Source organism: Solanum lycopersicum, chromosome 9, assembly GCF_036512215.1.
Source record: "Solanum lycopersicum chromosome 9, SLM_r2.1".
NCBI lineage: Eukaryota > Viridiplantae > Streptophyta > Magnoliopsida > Solanales > Solanaceae > Solanum > Solanum lycopersicum.
The window spans coordinates 50,072,324-50,078,323 of record NC_090808.1 but is presented as its reverse complement, the minus strand read 5'-3'; positions in this window follow the sequence as shown (position 1 = coordinate 50,078,323).

The following is a 6,000-nucleotide window of genomic DNA, read 5'->3' as shown; positions in this document are numbered from 1 at the left end:
ACAAGGATAGAGAGCAAAAGGTTCTAGAGATTATAAAGCAAGTGGGAGTTGAGGTTGAGTTGGAGAAGAGTAACCCCAAAGATGTCGAAGCAGATACTCAACCAACTCGTACTAAAGAATCTGAAGTGGAGCAAGTTACACCTGAGCAGGTGTTAAGGACATCATCTAGATCCATCAGGGCACCAGATAGGTATTCACCTTCATTACACTATCTATTGCTGACTGATGAGGGGGAACCAGAGTCTTTTGATGAGGCCCTACAGGTGGAGGATTCGATCAAGTGGGAGCAAGCCATGGATGATGAGATGAGGTCACTTTAGAAAAACGACACATGGGTGTTGAGTGAGCTACCTGCAGGGAAGAGAGCTTTGATGAACAAGTGGGTATTCAGAATCAAGACTGAACCAGATGGCAAAAGAAGGTTCAAGGCTCGTTTAGTGGTTAAAGGATATTAACAAAGGAAAGGTATTGATTATGCTGAAATATTCTCTCCTATTGTGAAGTTAACCTCTATTCAAATTCTGTTGAGTGTTGTTGCATTGGAGAATTTGCATATAGAGCAAATGTATGTGAAAATAATGTTTTTACATGGAGATCTGGACAAAGAGATCTATATGCAGCAACCGGAAAGATTTGTTGTTCCAGGAAAGGAACACATGGTGTGCAAGCTCACCAGGAGCTTGTATGGACTAAAGCAAGCACCAAGGCAGTGGTACAAGAATTTTGACTCCTTCATGACCAAGAGTGGATTCTGCAAAGCTGAAAAGGATCCTTGTTGTTACTTCAACAGATACACTGATTCATATGTCTTTCTACTCTTGTATGTGGATGATATGTTGATTGCAGGATCTAGTATGAGGGAGATTAACAATCTGAAGACAAGGTTGTCTGCAGCGTTTTAGATGAAAGATTTGGGTCCAGCAAAGCAGATTTTGGGGATGAAGATTTCTCGGGATAGATCTCCTTGCACGTTAAATCTATCTAAGGAGTTGTATATTGAGAAGGTGCTGAGCAGATTCAGGGTTAATGATTCTAAACCCAGGACTACTCCATTGGCAAATCACTTTAAATTGTCAAAGGAGCATTCACCCAAGACTGTCGAGGAGCGTGATCACATGGAACTTGTTCCATATGCTTCAGCAGTTGGTAGTTTGATGTATGATATGGTCTGCATTAGACGTGATATAGCACATGCAGTGGGAGTGGTTAGCAGGCACATGGCGAACCCTGGGAAAGAGCATTGGGAAGCTGTGAAGTGGCTTCTAAGATATCTGAGAGGTACATCCAGTACTTCACTTTGTTTTGGCAAAGGCAATGTGACTCTACAGGGTTTTGTGGATGATGATCTTGGTGGGGATGTTGACTCTAGCAAGAGTACATCCGAGTACATTTACACCATAGGTGGAAAAGCAGTGAGTTGGATGTCCAGGCTTCAGAAGTGTGTTTCTCTTTCATCTACTGAAGCTGAGTATGTGGCAATAGCTGAAGCTGGGAAAGATATGATATGGCTGGCAGATTATCTTGAGGAATTGGGTAAGAAGCAGAGCGAGAAGATTCTTTACTCAAACAGCCAGAGTGCCATACAGTTGGTGAAATCCAGTCTATCATTCGAAGACATAGCACATCAGAAGGCGATACCATTTCACTCGCAGGGCAGTGGAGGATGGTTATATGTGCTTGGAGAAGATAGAGGGTGTAAAGGACCCAGCAGACATGTTGATGAAATGTGTTGATGTTCGGAAACTGAGGTTATGTAAAACCTCGGTTGGTCTTCTGTAGTTGTTGCTACAGATGTTGCGGTGCGGTAGATATGTTGATGATTAAGAGATTTTTTTTTTTTGAGAATGTATTTTTTGGATGACTGATTCAGTCTCCAAGTGGGAGAATTGTTAGGTAGTGGAGCCTGATTAATTTTAGGCTTTTCTATTTATTCTCTATTTTAGGCTTTCCTATATATTCTCTAATTTAGGCTTTCCTATTTATTCTCTATTTATTCTCTGTAACCAAAAAATACTCTAATTTATTAATATATATATATATATATACCTCATCGTCGTGGAAGTTTACTCACGGGGTGTTACCACGAAATATTGGATTTTCTCTTTCTCTCTCTAGATCTCATCTCTTTCTCTTGAAAGTTCTTGTGTTATTCATTGATCTAGTGTGTGTGCGGGAATTCGATCCTAACATTTTTAACTTTTAAGCAATGATGGATGGAAAAAATATTTTTCATGCATTAGAAAAAAGGCTAAGTAGCATTTTTGGTGTTTCAATTATTATAATATTCAAATTTTGATACAAGTAATATGTTGATCAATACATAAATCTTCAATTTATTGGAATTTGCACTATTGATCCCTTGTTTGTTTATATTCAAAAATTTAACATAATGATTAATTGTACAATTATTTTAATTATCTATATGTTATATTAAGTTTGTATTGTTATTCCACAGGTGATTAATTTCTGTTATATATATTTCATCAGACTCAAAATGAGAGATCCATTATCGATTCTCTTCGAAAATAAAAGGAAATATTTCTTTGTGAAAATAAGGCAAGGAAAGAGGAAATGATTAATATTATGTTCCCAAAATGTGATGGCCTTCCCATTGGAAAAGAAGAAAGGGAACGTACTTTAGAAAATATGAAAACGAAAAATCAATGGTTGACAGATAAGGTAAACCTTCTATTTACCCTATTTATTTTTATTTATTTTATTTTTTATGTTAATTTATTTATTGGTCTATAAAATACTTACTTATATATAACAAAAGATGACGCAAGTTCATGGTTTGAACTCAATGGATTAATCAAGAATTTAAGGCATTAGCACATAGCTTATAATATAAAATGAAGGAGTTAGATTTATTATATTTATTGAAATCATAGTTCGTGTGTATATATATACACATATATATTACACCTTAGATGGATGCAGATCATAAGCACCCAGTTAATTTGAATCTTGAAATTTTAACACGAGGCATAGATACATGTAAAGAATTACTAAAATTTAAATAAACATTTTATATAGATACATAATATTATAAATACAACAATTAACCATTAGAAGCCTCTACCAAGGGTCGTGATGGTATGAATCAGATTCATCTATCCTTAACAAAAGGTCTTAGGTTTGAGTCTGTTACAAATATCCCAATAAGAAGTGATGCTCTTTTTAATGGGATTTACACTAGTGTTAAATGTATTGAGTACCTAAAAATGCCTAGTTCATGATGTTTATATCTTAGATTTGTTTCTTCCCCACACTTATGAGTTGCACCCTCCATTAACAAGAGAGATCATCTTGATCTCGCAATCAATTAATTGATTGAAAAAAAATAAATACATACAATAATATCAAATTATACACTTCTTATCCTTTTTAGATTCTCAAATCATGTTTAGTTTAGATACATACCTATTGTAAGTAAATTAACTTAAAAAAATATTTTTGCAGTATGAAATTTCTAATCTCATATCACGTCTTGTTGGAAGGCGTTTTGTGATGGGTTCAAATTTGGCACCAAAAAAATCGACTCTTCGATCATCTTCAAATTAATCTGATGGAAGTTTATTGAATCAAGACATATGTGGATCTCCCATTAGATATCCTCCTCTTCGTCAAGAAAACAATCATAATAATAATAATTACGTTCATGCACATTCAATAATTTTTCCATCACCACTAGAGCATGATGAATGTCATCATGATAGCAGGAAACAAACAATAATGTTTGAGACTGTGGTTGCTTCTATGAATGAAATGGTTAAACTTTGGAAAATGAATGATCCATTTTGGATGGATTCATCAAGTGATAGGAGGTGTTTTATTCATCGTGAGATTTATGGAAGAAAATTTTCAAGTCATGTTCTACCTTACCAAACATCAATGAGTCTAATTGAATTATCAAAGGATTGTGAAATTGTGTTAATGACTGCAATTGAGTTGATCCATAATTTTCTTGATCCAGTAATTTTCATGAACCCTTTCATGATATAAATGTTCACTTAACAAGTTATATATATATCTATTTTTAACTTATATACATGCATACAAACATATATACATACATACATATATATATATATATATACACACACACACACACATACATATCTTATATTCTTTGTAAAATAAAGATTGTGCGTGCTAGTTGATTTTTGAAAAGTAGCCCGTGTTTGGGAGTTCGTTGGAAACTACCACTTCTGATGTGGTAACATACCATGCCAATATCATAGATTTCAAACTTGAGGAAGTGAGAGATCTAAGATGCCGTCATGATTTTTTAAAATCTAACACATTATCATAAAATCCAAAAATTGGCTATTTCTCAATAGGCAGATACCAATTTTAATTTTTAATTTTCTCCCATACAATATTGATTAACATGAGTTTATATGTACTGATACATGGACAATGAGTACTTTTTTTAGACATAGTTATCATTCTTATTGTTTAATATGTAATCATATGCTTGTAATGATTGATTTTTATCTGTAAGTCAAATGGATGAACTTGTTTCCAACTATAGTCACAAAAGCTAAGATTATTGAAGTTCTTGATTCAGGTACTTCGGAAGGCTCTATACAATTGGTAAAATATTAATTCATTTTTTAGATGTTGTTCCCCTGGAAATTAAATCAATGTTAAAATTGACTCATAAACTGATCAATTTTTTTTGGTTCTTGAATTGAGATGTATGAAAAGTTGCATATTTTATCTCCTCTAGTTGAAGCTAGAGAATTTTTATTCATACGTTGTTGTAGACAACGTGCTGCAACAACATGGATCATGGTGAATATTTCATATTATATATTCAATGAGATTCAGAGTGGTGTACCTTGTTTTTCTTGGAAGTTCCCATCTGGTTGTGCAATTCAAGATATGGGCAATTGTTAAAGTAAGATAAGAATCATCTCCTATCTCTATATCATGATATATATATATATATATATATATATATATATATATATATATATATATATATATATATATATATATATATATATATATATATATATATATATATATATATATATTAAGGTCCCAGAGACACACTTATACTATATTAAGGTCCTATTACCCCCCTGAACATACTTGTTAAATAATTTTCTGCCCCTTTTTGGCCTACGTGGCACTAGTTTGAAAAAAAAGTCAACCATCATTGGACCCACAAGATAGTACCACATAGGCCAAAAAGGGGCAGCAAATTATTTAAAAAATAAGTTCAGGGGGGTAATAGGACCTTAGTATAGTATAAGTGTGTCTGTGAGATTTCGAACATAGGTTGAGAGGGTACTTGTGCATTATCCTTGTACTACAAATTTGGAGCCTAGTAGATAGTGCCTCCATGTGCGTAGACAATGCACAATGGCCGTCATCTCCTTCTCCTGCACAGTGTACCGTCGTTCCGCTTCATTCAGCTTTTGTCTTTCAAAAGCTATGGGGTGCTTCTCCTTTATATAGACTCCCCCAATGGCAATATCAGAAGCATCCATATGGATCTCGAAGGTCTTGGTGAAGTCAGGCAGCATCAAGACTGGCTCTTCAGTAACCACAGCCTTAAGACCTTCAAATGCTTCATGGCACTCCTCGCTCCATAGCCAAGGCCTGTTCTTCTTCAGCAGCTCGGTCAGTGGGGCAGCAATGGCGGAGTACCCGCTAATGAACCTGCGATAATAATTAGCAAGTCCAAGAAAAGAACGTAGCTCGGTCACTTTCATAGGCGCTTCCCAATCTTGGATCGCCTTTACCTTTGCCTCATCCATACGAAGTTCACCTTGGCTGATCACATGGCGCAAAAAATGTATCTTTGGTTGGGAGAACTCGCACTTCTCCCGCTTAACATAAAGTTGATTCTGCCGCAAGACTTTGAAGACCTTCTTCAAGTGCTCCACATGTTCCTGTAAAGTGCTACTATAGACGACTATGTCATCTAAGTACACCACTACGAACTGGTCCAAGTAGGGATGTAAAATCTCGTTCATCAGCGTG